Below are 13,576 nucleotides of genomic sequence, written 5' to 3'. Positions count from 1 at the left end.
CGGATAGATGTATCTGCTAATGGAATAAATATAAACGTAAATGTAAATATGGTGACTACATTGACTCCAAGGAACTTTAGGCTCTCCACACTTTCCATGTATGTGGAGGGGGAGGTGGTCTATCTCCTTTGTTCTCCTGAAGTCCACAACCATCTCCTTTGTCTTAGAGGTGTTAAGGACCAGGTTGTTATCCTTACACCACTCAACCAGATGTTCCACCTCAAGCCTATAGGCCATCTCTTCATTGTCTGAGATCAGCCCAATTGTTGTGGTGTCGTGTGCAAATTTAATGATGGAATTGGAGGTGTGGAGGGGGGTGCAGTCATGGGTGAAGAGCGTAGGCCTCAGCACACAATGCTTTGGGGTTCCTGTGTTTAGGATGAGGGTGGAGGAGATGTGGTTACCAACTCAGACTTCCTGTGATCAGTCTGTGAAGAAGTTCATGACCCGTGAGCACAGAGAAGAATCAAGGCCCATGTTGTCCAGTTTTCTGACCAGATTAGATGGCAGTCGCAGTGTTTCTCATTGACCCTCTCCTTGTGTCTCTGTTCCTTCTGCAGGACATTGCTGGTCCCACTCCCAGCAATCCAACAGCGCAGCAGCTCCACTCATCAGAGCGGCAGAAAAAGCGCTACGCTTTGTGCGCATCTCTGGAAGATGGACTCTGAGGTGCAGGTAGGAAAACAAACGAGCTGGATCTTTCTAGTCACAAACGAGTTACTTGCATTAACGACGCTTACACAGAGCGAGGAGCTGCACCAGAGTGCTGCTGAACGCAGTTTTCCAGTCTGTGCCATGCGGTCACCACATTGGAAATGAAGACAGGAAAACTGCTTACAGTTATACATGTACCTGACGCCTTTTTACAACGCAGTTTTCCAAAGTAGTGTTAAGGTTCTCCACTGATTTACCTATTTGTTTACCTGGGTTATTTGAACTGCATCAGTTGAGGGTATGTACCCTGATCAAGGGTACAAGAGCTGGAGGTGGGACTCAAACCTGTGAGCAAGGGCAGCAGCTCCAACCCCTACATTACCAGCTTCCTTGACTCAGTGGCCTCTTTATTGTGGCATTTACCGCGTTTTAACGTGGAGACGGCGCTTCCGTTGAGAGACTGGACTCGTATTACACACAACTTGCCTTTTGTCTGACGCGAGGTACTGTACGTCTCTGAGAACGGCACCGAGAGTGCGGTACGTGTGCAGGAGGAGAGCTTTGGATGCAGACGCATGATTGCAGAGTACAATCGGTGTACTTGCTGTGAAGCCACTGCGGTAAACGTGGTAACAGATGAACAGCAGTGGAGACAAGTGAGCCAGTTAACTAAGTAACGAAGCCTAGTGGGCACAACGCATGAGCGGGCCTCAGCATGTATGTGCGCTTACGAGCGCCAGGGGGCGTGCCTTCACCACCCTTCACGCTCAAGTCCCGTCAGTGCACTGCTCTCCCACGAACCAGTGGAGGGACCTGGTTCTCCGTGCCTTTTTTGTTTTTCTCTCTTCCGTAATCCGATGCTAAGTGGGCATCAATAAAGCGGCTCGTTGGCTGCATGTAACAGGCACACTGAACAGATATTTTCTTGGGAAATAAGTGGAAACTATGAAACGAGGAGGCTTCGTGAGCGTTACCATGAGCTGAACCAGCAGGGCGCGGCACCAAGATGGTCTGATCCCTGTGACTCGATAGGACGCGCGCGTTGGGAGAACCGCTGTACAATGTGTAACGATGGCGTCAATCCCCCCCCTTGGAAGCCAGGCCCAGGAAGTGCGGTTCTTGGCGCTCATTGGCTCTCGCTCGCTTCATCATCCCTGCCCCCCCCCCGCAGAGTTGCTGTTGAGCTGTAATGTCGGTCGGCTGCCACAACTAATTACAGTCCCTGTCAGAATGACGAGATGTGTACAAGAAAGAGTGGGACAGTACTGACTCAAAGCAGCGCTCTTTCATCTTTTTCTTTACTGTGTGTACAGTGCGGTGAAACTGTTTTTGTCCTGCAATGTTTTCAGGTCTTGATCCTGAGCTTTTTCGCTTAGTCACTGAACAAAATTACGTGACGTCCACTGACACTCTGCTCAAATGTAATTCCACCGTTAGCTGCAATGACTGCAACCACACGCTTTCTGTAATTCAATATGAGCCCGATGCATCGCTGCACAAGAATTTTAGCCGCTCTTCTGTGCAGAACTGCTTTAATTGAGAAACGCTAGTAGGTTCTCGTTTTGGGTGCTACCACAATATCTCCGTGGCGTTTAGGTGGGGCCTTTGATTACCAAGCACCCGAAAACTTTCCTTTTGCTTCTTCTCGGCCATTCTCACGTGAGCTTGTTTTTATGTTTGAGATCTTTGTCTTGCTGCGTGACCCAAGTACACTTCCGCTCAAAGGCGTATGGCTGGACGTTCTCCTTAAGATTTTCCGATACACAGCAGAATTCCTAGTTTATTCAGTTATTGCCAGTCATCCTCATGCAGAGGCAGCAAAGCATCCCCACACCCTCTACAGCACCAGCACCATGTTTGCCGGCATGATGTTTTCACCGTGGAACCTTGCGTTTTCTTACGCCATACGTAGTTGGACACATGCCGCCCAAAAAGTAACAATTCTCACTCATCTGTCCATAGGACTTTGTTCCAAAAGACTGAGAGAGAGAGAATCCAGGTGCTTCTTGGCAAATCGGAGAGGAGCATTTATGTTCTTCTTGATGAGCACTGGTTGTGTCTTTCTCATGATGGAGTCATGAAGAGGGGAAGCGTGCAGTTCTCTGGATGTTTCGTTAAGATCCTTTGTGACTTCCTGGAGGATTTTGTGTTGCACCCTTTGAGAAGTTTTGGCAGTTTGGCCACTCCTGGTACGATTCCCTAACTGCTCCAAGTGTTTGTTCTCCATTTGGAGATTATGGCTCTCGCTGTCGGTCCCTGGAGTGTCAGAGCCTTGGAAATGTCTCTGTGACCCTTTCTAGGCTGATAGAAATCAACCGTTGTTTGTGATCTCGACAGGGATTTCCTTCGGTTGTGCCATAATGCCCTTGCTGGACCTTTGTGCAGGCAGCTGCACTCCGATGCCAAAGGTCACAAAAAGTCGCTTTACGTCGGGCCCGGCTCTCTGTTCTGTCCGCTCGATTTAACTAACTCTTTTCACACAGTTCCAGTTGCTCTTGGATGAGATTTGTTTTTAAAAGAGCGTTGTTATTATTTGTTCATTCGTGGTCACTAACTTTATCTGAAATGAGATTTTGAAGATTTGAAAATACTGCGTAAAAAATTTCAGTAACAAAAGACATGACGAAGGGTGCAAATGGTTTTTTTTCCTGTGAAAACATGTGATAAATCTTGTAAACATTACGTTATTATACAGTACAGTATTTCTCTCGTCAGACATGTTGACGGTTAGAGAAACATAGAGCCAAGATGGCGGACATCTCAGACAGTTTCGTTTCCTTGTGCGGTCCGCAGCGTTCGTAGCTCGCGGTGTTCGTGTTCGTAGGGAGGCGCCCCCGTGCGGCCGCGCAGCCGCAGTACCGGCGGTGTGTGGAGAGGAATGTCTCCCGCCGCTGCACAGCCGCGCGCTCCACTGCTGCTCGTCAGAGCGCGAGGCGGAGGGAGAGCAGAGGGGCGAGCCGCCATTTTCAGAGCGTCGCTTTCGCGCAAACAAGGCGAAAAAACACACAGTGCGCGGCTCGGAGACGCGTTACAGCGAGGCCCGGACATGGGCAGAGGAGCGCAACGACGCCCTTAAAGCCAGAAGAAAAGGGATCTGAGAAAAAAACACGGGTTTTGTGTTAAATTTGAGCGAGCTCCGTTTCTCGCCCGTCGTTCGCCCATTTCGTGACTCTGAGGCGAGGGCGAATCGCGGGGCTGCAGGAGAGGGCCCCTTTTGAGAGGACGTCGGCTGTAAACGGGTGGATTTTTTGATCAATACAAAATTTTTCAGCATCTTTTTGTGGTGTTTTTCTTGTATTATCGAAAACGGGGGGGAATCGTCGGTGAAATCGCCGCGGAGCGCTCGCCCCGTCACGTGGTAGGTGCCTCCTTTCTCTCCCTTTGTTAGCTCGCGCGCTCGCCCACGGGCAGCCCCGGCGCGCGGCAGCTAGTAGCACATACCGCGCCGCACACAAACACGCGCGGCTGCGCTCGCGCGGGGACAAACGCGCTCGCAGAGACAGACACACACACGCGCAACGAGCATGTTACCGTAACTATAACAACATAAAACGCCTCACTCAGAAAAGCACAAGACTTGTCACAGTGCGCTCGGAGGCTCTAACAACAACAAGCGAAGCGCAACTCGCAGAGGCGCGCCGAGGTCCGAGGAGGAGCGCTTAAGGCTCCTCGAGGCTCACACACAGCTATTAATTTAATATTTCTAAATACAATTCTACACTCAAGTTCAGAGCGAAGCCTTTCAATCAGCGGCAATGTTGTAGGCAAGTGTGAAGTGAAGTGCGCTAAAACAGGAGCACATGATGATGTTGTTGGTGCGCTGTCTAGTAGTTGGCTCCAGAAGGTGACCGTGTGTGTGTGTGTGTGTGTGTGTGAACATGAGCACTTTGTTTGTGACACACCACACGCATGTGCGATGACACAGGATTGCTGAGGGTAGGGCTGTGTGCATGTAATATGTGGTGCTGCCTAGTATGAGAAAAAAGCTCCCCACATAGTGCTGGGTGGATTTTCATTGTCCTCCCTCCTACACACATCACACCGGTTTCCACACGCAGCTGTGTGTGACTTTGTGTCATACACTCCTCTTCCACTTCCAGGGTTGGCAGGGAGCTCTGGCCCAGTTTTGCAGCATCTCATTGCAGTGTGGAAGTTGAGCGACTCCGGCCCAGCGAGAAACTTGGCTGCGGGATGTGGACACGCGTGCCTCGGCCAGCCGCAGTGTGTTCTTGTGTAATTGTCGAATGGCGCAGTGTGTGTCCATGTGTTCTGTCGCGCTCGCGCTGATCCCTCTTATCAGGGTACTGCTCTGTGTGTCTTTTTCCAGGCCCTTCTCAATCTCTCCCCGCACGGCTGAGGAGCAAGGTCAGGGTAGGGGCTTCAAGAAGTATGTGCACATGCTGTGTTGCAGTGTGTGTATGTTTTAAAGTGATCAACTTTTGACATATGGCAATAAGAAAGACTAATCTGATTTGTCCAGGCGGAGGGCAGTTTCAGTAACTGGGTGAATTACATAATCTCCACATTCTGATGTGCTACTGGCAGCTGTGTTCACACAAGCCTTGCAGTTCGCTCACAATGCTGGATGGGCTCATTCTGCTTTAAAGTGTTACAAAACACTGAACTTTGTTGCGATCTTTCTGCCCATAAAAAGAGCACATTAACTTTTAATCTATTTTTTCTGACCATGGCCCCAGTGGGCAGATATTGACCCATTTTGTGTTGTTTGTGGTTCCCTCTTAAACTACAGGGTTGGAAAACGTATTGTTGATGATTTTTTCTTTCAACAGTGAAATGTCTTCCAACTTGACTGATTCTGAAACTTGAAACTGATATAGAGTTGATTGGATTCCGAAATTGTATGTAGTGAAATAGCTGAATGGAAAATAAGTTTGTGGTCTGTGCTGATGATGTGGATTTGCTGTCAGATCCTCTGATTGGGAACAGCTGACGATTTCAGTTATGTGTTTTGAATTTTTCTAATTTCTCATATTTCTAAACCTGTGTTGTCATCACATTGTTTTACACGTGTAATCTGTTGGGAGGTATAATAATCTGATCAAGGTAGGCATGGTCCTTATTTTAGTGTTCTCGTATAGTATGTCAATATAAGAAAAGCAGTACAAGTAGGCTGACTTTTTTTCATCTTTATAAAAATATTTTGTAAGCAGTGCAAATTAATGTGTCTAAGGCATTGTTTCAGTGGTTGCAGATGGTCTTGTTTCTCAGCCAATGGGTATGTAGTGCCTTCAATACCAGAAAAGCAAAAAGCTGGTTTGGTGAACACAGTAGTGTTTGTCCTTCAGACCCAGCGCCTTATGTTCATTTATGTGGAAGTGCTACCGCTCACTCTGAGGACTGGGGAATGTGCTCTGTTAATCCCAGCTTTCTGACCGTGCATTGGAGCAAAAGGGGAAGGTCAGTGGTTGTAAAAATATAAGGCAGTGTTGTTGCTAATTCAGAATTTCACTTCAGGTGTGTAAAAGTAGTGGCTATCCAGTGAGCGAGCTGTTTTTCTCTTTCTCCCCCTTTGTTTTGTATGTTTGTGGTACAGTGAAGGCTGTTACAGTGTGCTGTGTTCTGTTCTAATTTATGGTGGTCAAAATCAAAGTTTCTCACAGGTTACGTTAGAAGCATGGGAACCTGGAAGGTAAAATTTACTCATTTAGCTGACGTTTCTCTCCAAAATGACTTAGTGTTAAGTTATTTGTACTGACTTACCAATTTATACAGGTCAATACATTATACATGATTTTTTCTTTTAATTTTTTACAACACTAAGGGGTATTTACTTTGCTTGAGCGTATTATTGCAGGAGGTAGGATTTGAACACTTGTGTCCTTTGAGTCCAGCGGTAGTAGCTAGAGCTGCTGCACTACATGCTGGTTACATCAGTAATCATGCATATGGGAAAGGTAGGTTATGATTAATGCCTTTGTGGTGAAATTGTGGATTGGAGAATGGAACATAAGTGACAAGCCTGTGTCACATTCTAGTGTTTTTAATTTGATTTTTTTGGAATTCCGGTTAATGTTCATTTGTTTTTAGTTAACCATTGTGGTGTTAAGAACAAACTTTTGGACACTAAATTGCACATGAGTTAATTGCAGGATGACAGCATAACAGTTTATAAAAATGGCTGGTTTAGTGGATGTGTCATGATTCTGTCTGGTGTTTTGCAGAGCTTGTTTCACTCCTTGTTGGGATTTCCAGTCAATCTGCTTAATGGTCGGTAGGTAGTCATATGAGTCCTTGGTGTACTTTTCTGTCTTTTCAAAATATCAGTTTGCACTCTTACCAGAGACACAAATGTCCTGTCACATATCTAAAAAATGTCATTTTTTGGAAATATTTATCCAGAGATCACCAGGAGGTTCATGCTTTTGAGTCGAAACATACAACTTAACATTTGTGTCCTGACCCATACGCATGATTAATATAAATGCTGTTCACCCAGTACTTTTCTTATATTATCTCTTGTTGACAGATACCTGGCAGTGATCCTTAGATATGATTTTTTCGGTGCTCTTGTCTGGTCCCATGTTAGCCTAACATGCACTGTTAAATGAGTGGGGGGTAACTGATATGATTCCCCCAGAAATTCAAGTTCCCTTGCTTTAAATCGTGTGAGGATGGAAGGGAAGGTGATTTGAATACACACAGACACACACACACACATTGTCTGAACCGCTTGTCCCATACGGGGTCGCGGGGAGCCGGAGCCTAACCCGGCAACACAGGGCATAAGGCCGAAGGGGGAGGGGACACACCCAGGACGGGACGCCAGTCCGTCGCAAGGCACCCCGAGCGGGACTTGAACCTTAGACCCACCGGAAAGCAGGACCCAGTCCAACCCACTGCGCCACCGCGCCCCCATGATTTGAATAATTTTGCCTAAATGAATACATTCTGAACAAGGTTTGTAATATGGTGGTGGTAAATTATGTAAATACTAATATGAAAGCTACTTCATTATGCCTTGGACATCTTTATGGAGTGCTTTTCAATTTATAATTGTCTTAAACTATACATTCTTTGGTTATTTTTGCTGCATATGTGCAGGTGGTCACCGATTTACGATGGTGAGCTGGCGATAGACATTCAGTAGAAGCCATACTTCAAATTTTGATCCCCCCTGGGCAAGTGATATGCGGTATGATACTCTCTTGCGATGCTGGGCAGCTGCAGTGATCTGGATCTCCAAGTCTGCCATGCGGTCGCTATACATATACCCCCCAGTATCTCCGCTGTGTTTTGTGCATCTGTAATGTCACGGAAACGCCCATCTGTGTCTTCTGCTACTGGTGGGAAGAAGAAAAGGAGGCCAGTTACTGTTGAGGTAATTGCCCAGCATGAAGGTGGCAAGCCTGTAATGGCCATCGCACATATGCTAGGCTATGATGTTCCATAGGTTAGGTGTATTCAGTGAATTTTCTACTTATGATATTTTCAGCTTATAATGAGTTTTGCAGAACGTAACCCCATTGTAAATTGGGGACCACCTGTAATCGCCAATGTGTTTCCTCCTCTCTGTGAAACAGTTGTTTTTCTGTTGTTGCTTAGATACTCATTATTTGCTACATTGTTATTCATCTGTTTAGTCAGTCATTTCAAGCAAATTCAGTACATTGCTTGTACATAAAACAGTCCTCCCAGCAAATATTTTTTCATGTCATTTGATAAATACAAATTATTTTTGCGGATAAGTTATGGATGAAACTTGATGTTGAACACTTTCTCTGTGGGGTGAAATTGCCTGTCTGTGTGATGTTTAACATTCATCTTCATTTTATCTTAATGCTAGCATAATTTTGTTAATCTGCAACAGTCAAGACTTAGACTCATGTGTCCATAATATTCCCTTCCAGCCATTCACAGTCCAATGTCTATATTCTTTTGCCCAATTTATCATTGTCTTTTTATTTTCCAGTTTGGGGAATGACTTTTTATTTGAAACTTTGCTTCTGAAGCTGGCATCCCGGAGTTGTCTTTGCACTGTTTCAGGTGACACAGGTCTTTGGCATGTACTATTTAAGGAAGCAGCCAGCTGAGGACCTGTAAGATATGTTTCTCACACTACAGACTCTGATGTACTTATCCATTTGTGTAGTATCTGGGCCTTCTGCTTCAATTTCTCCACTGAGAAGGTTTCTCTCTTCTCTCAAAGCAGTAGTGGATGTCTTTGTATGAAATCTTCAGGTTCTTGTCAGTGTGATGCATAGAATAACCTTCATTTTGCAAAACACAAGATGACTGACATGTTTCTTGAGAAAGCTGTTCATTTTGGCCATTTTTCAACCCAGAAATGAACCTTAGGAATGCTAGTATCTTGCAAGCCAAGGAATGACAATTTACTTGCTTTGTTGAACCGAGCAAGGGTTGTAGCTATGCTAACACATGGTTTTCTCAAACATTAGGACCATTGCCATTAGAGTTTATCATTAGTGCATAGGAGTAATGACTACTGAAAATGGAACTTTGTAGTTATATATGTGAGTAATTTATAAATCAGTAATTTTAAGCAGTAATAGCTGTTTACAACATTAGTAATGATGTCTTGGATATATTTTAAAATCATTTTAATGGTACCCTGACTTAAAAGTTGAAATTCTTTTGAAAACGTGAACATTTCTGGTTTATTCCAAACTTTTGAATGCTAGTGTACAGTGGATGATGCTGATGCAGCAACACAAATCCACTGCTTAGGTAAATGTAATTATATATCTGCAAGTTGCAACAGGTAGATGACTTTCCACACAAGACATATACATTAGCTTGGCCCTTAAAAGATTGGGAAAGCTCGAGACTGCTGTCTCAGCTACATTACTTGTAGTAAATGCTGAGTGGGTTGTCATTTCTTGGATAAACACGTGCAACAGCCTCTTCAGGCTCTTTTACAATGGGCACAAAACTGCAAGGGGCTCGACATCACAAAAGAAAAATGTCAGGAATACCAGATTCAGTTTTGCTTATTGGAAACTTAATTCTTGCATACTTTTGTTTATATTCTAAGGAGACCTTTTTCACATAGGTGCTTAATACATTATAAACTGTCAGGACATCTGCCTTGCTGATTATGAGGTCTGTCTTAGAGAGAATTTAAAAATTGGAAAAACCTTGAAAACCTATTGTTAAATGCCAATATGTCGACGTCATCCAGTCCAGAAAATTCTGCTGGTGTCCTTTGACTGGTATTTGTGTGTTCATTGATGTTGCGATTGAGTCATGTAGCTGAGTAGCTGGTTATCCTCTTCTTACTCCTCCACCTTTAATCAGTCTTTTTCAGAGAAATACCTTCAGTAAAAGTTTACTTACATGTCAAGGTACATATCAGTGTCCACACTGTAGCGTAGTACATAACACTTTAGCTCCAGTAGACTGTATGGTTAGTCAGAGCTGCAGGACACACTTTTTTTCTTTGTTTGGTGCTTATTTTAGTAGAAGAATAGGTGGGGATAACTACATTGCTGAAGGGTCTTGCAGTGGTAGCGAGTAGTGAGACTTGAACCTTCAGGTTACAAGTTCAGTAATATTGTTGGTCATACAAGTTGGCTGTTAAAAACATGGAAAATTCAGTGAATTCACCAGGTAACACATTTAATTTAGTTTGGCTTGGACCATGCAATTAATTCTGTTAACTTCTCAGTCAAGACTAATCAACACTTCAGTTAAAATTGAAAGCAGGGTTGAGGAGCCAGCTGCAAGGAAAAGGTGAACAATGTACAGCAAAGTTTAAAGGACACATGCTTGTTGTGACAAATCCTTAAACCTTACATTTAATGACACGAAGTACATTGTATTTATCTTGCTTATTGTTATGGCTTATTTTCTTCCATCAAGCCTGTAATCATAAGCTGTTTAGTAAAGTTAAAAAGGCTGTTATGTTGGGCGGCACGGTGGCACAGCAAGTAGCGCTGCTCTGTCACCGCCTCGGTGGTGCGAAAGGACGTGAGTTTGATCCCTGCTCAGTCTGTGTGGAGTTTGCATGTTATCTGGGTGCTCTGGTTTCATCCCACAGTCCAGAGACATGCTGTTCACGTTCACCCATATTGTGTGAGTGACAGTGTGTGTGTTTTGCTGATGTATGGATGAGTGACCCATTGTAAGTAGTCTATCTAGCAGTGTAAGTCACCTTGGTGAATAAGGTGTGTGGGCTAATAAGACTATATAGAGTTTATTGGAAGTCACTTTGGAGAAATAAATAAATATACAGGTAGTCCCCAGATTACGAACGACTTCCGTTCCTCAGTCTCTGTCGGATTTCAGCGCAAGTCAGGACAGTTAAGTATGGTGGGTATTTAACATTCGTTTGTCTCAGTATATCGTATACCTTTATATGCATAAAAAACATTAAAGAGACACTGCCAGGTAAACTAAAACATCTTTAATGTGACAATACAGTAATACAATGTAATGATAATAAATGTAACTACAGTATTTATAGTAGAGACATGAAAAGAGAAACATTACTACTGTCATGATGAACAGAGGACACGGAGACAACAGAGGCTGGACCCAAGTGCAGGATTGTTTATTCAGAATCAAAGGGCTAGACGTGTTCCCATGGTCGAGGATGGGCGAATGGTCGGTCGGTCTATCAGCGAACTGAACAGAGGCGAGGATCCGCAATCGCGGTCGAGGGTCAAGGCGGGCAGTCTTTATCATGGAGATGTGTACCGGAACTGGGGAACGATGAGAGACAGGACTTGGAAGAGCAAAGCGAGGTAAGTTTGAGAGCGCAGAGGGGATCGTTGTCGAGTGAAATTCGGCAACTGGGAAGAAATATTTTATAGCCGAGTGATCTCCCAGAGAGTGTGTGTGCGTGTGTGCGTGCACACATGCAAAATATTAAAGAAACTGTTTGCTTTTCCAGTGTTTGTTGGCGTTTCACCTTTCGCTTTATTATTTCCACTTTAGTTGCAATTGTGATTGTTTTTCTTTGATGCATCACCATCACTTGCATTACATTTATGCTTTGCTATGCTTGCAGAAGGGTAAAAACAAAAAAATACCAAATAAAGTAACACAGGAGACACTTAACAGCAGCGTGGTCCAACTGAAAATAAGGAAGTCACCCACAAGCTGATGAACCACTGCAGATGTGCATTGTTTTGATGCGTGTTGCAAAGTAGCACCTGTTTATTACGAATCATTGTATGTAATTTGAATTTTTAATATAATAGCTTTTACAAGGGGTGGTTTCTAACTCCTACTTCTACATAAGTTTCATGTTTGTAACCCGGGGACTGTCTGTAATGTAAATGTAAAAGCAGTATTTGATGGGTACCTGTATGGTTTTGGGATTAGAATATATTGTGTGATTATCATTGTGGTTTTTCAGTGAACAAATGATCTTACCCTGTGGTCTGGGGTTGAATGTTATTCAATCAATTGTGTGTTTGACTCCTACAGAGTAATTGGCAAAGGGAAAGTGCATTTGTAAGCAAGTACAGTCCAAATTCAGCGATCAGTCTCCAGAGGGGGGCTTATAATTGCAGTGACAGTGATGCTGATATTCTCGGTGGTTTACATTGCATTTGTATTTATTCATTTAGCAGATGCTTTTCACCAAAGCAACATACATCTCACAAAAATACAGTGAGTGCATTACATCAGGAGACATACTTGTATGCAGACGTGTGATTCTAAAGTAGAGTGAATGTTTTAAGATGATTACTGCCAGGAGAGGTGCTTCTTTGACCTGGCAGTTATGGGTGCAAGTACAGTATCCAGCTGAGTTCCCCTGGCCAATGAGCTTTCGTACCTGTAGTTAAAAACAACCCTTTTACACCTACTTGAAAGTCACGGAATTCCATTAGCTGAGCTATCCAAGGACACTGCCAATTGCCATTTTGGTGAGTGAAAATAGTAGGAGCACAGAGCAGAAAGGTTTCAGTGATGTAAATTGAAGGGGGAAAAAAAATACAGAATTTTGTAGGAGGCTCTGACAACAGTTTTGAGTTCTGACATCACTGTCCTGATGAAAGTATGGGGCATGACCATCTTGGAAGAGTCCCATGCTTTGGGGAAAAGACAATTAAGGAAGTTTGCTTGACCTGTGCTTCTTTACATTCTTTTTACATTTTAGACCTGCCATCAATTCTAGAAAGTGTTTTCACATCGTAGTTTATAGTACTTGATGCATAAACTAGATAAAATGCATGATATGCTTTGTAGAATCAATTTTGATCAATATTTATTGTGTGCAGTTGTGTATTCCTGTGTACTGTTCTGTGTTGCACTATGGTTTTGGAGAAATGACATTTCGTACCACTGCATAGAAGCTATATAGAGGAATGATAATAAAACCCCACTTGATAGTTATACACAAGCAGGTTTTATTTAGGTTTTAGAGAGAAACTAATGAGTGGTCAAAGTTAAACAGTACCTTAGGAAGTTGGGTGTGTTAAAGGGTTTCAAAGAGGGTGACATGAAATTTCTAAGCTTTAAAAATACATAAAGTGGCAAAGTTAAAGGCTATTGTATCTATAAAGATTTTTTTCCTTCCAGTTACAAACTCATATGCAACAGACGGAGACGAACCCAGGGAGGTGTTTGGCTATCGCCACTCTTTATTCATGATAGCGCAGGTGAGGAGGTAAGGGGAGGAAACGGGGGAACCGGGAACAGATGTGTCGGGGCAGTGCTACGGGGACTCGTGATCTGGGGCTGGGGTAGGGTCTAGGAATGTCCTTGTCGCTTTCCGTCTCTCTGGCTCTCTCCTCCTCCTCTCTCCCTTCACTTGCGGACCCAGGGGAAGAAATAGAGGCTGCAGTTTGTCCCAGCTGCGACTGTCCTACCTTGGACTCCGCCCCCCTTCCTCGCCGCCTTGGCGTGCTACATCATACTGAACAAAATGTTCTAAAAGATAAATCTTGTGCATACATTTTAGGATATATTTTAAACCCATCTACCCACCTTC

At 43.9% G+C, this 13,576-nt stretch overlaps 1 protein-coding gene across 7 annotated transcripts in view; it reads left to right on the top strand.

The window, feature by feature from the left end:
- The first annotated feature begins 326 nt into the window (after positions 1-326).
- kansl1a (KAT8 regulatory NSL complex subunit 1a) overlaps positions 327-13,576 on the top strand; it is a 47,372-nt gene continuing 34,122 nt past the window's right edge. For 2 of the 7 annotated variants that reach the window (XM_029250256.1, XM_029250251.1), the window contains exon 1: positions 3,513-4,012. The gene's annotated coding sequence lies outside the window, so the exon portion shown is untranslated. Of the gene's footprint in view, positions 676-3,511; positions 4,013-6,867; positions 6,887-11,168; positions 11,379-13,092; positions 13,245-13,576 lie in introns of those variants that run through there. The other 5 variants (XM_029250252.1, XM_029250257.1, XM_029250255.1 and 2 more) reach the window with 5 other exon arrangements.

The sequence above is a fragment of the Scleropages formosus genome, chromosome 3, assembly GCF_900964775.1.
Source record: "Scleropages formosus chromosome 3, fSclFor1.1, whole genome shotgun sequence".
Classification (NCBI taxonomy): domain Eukaryota; kingdom Metazoa; phylum Chordata; class Actinopteri; order Osteoglossiformes; family Osteoglossidae; genus Scleropages; species Scleropages formosus.
Note: the sequence above shows the minus strand (reverse complement) of the source record. Positions and strands in the feature narration are given on the sequence as shown.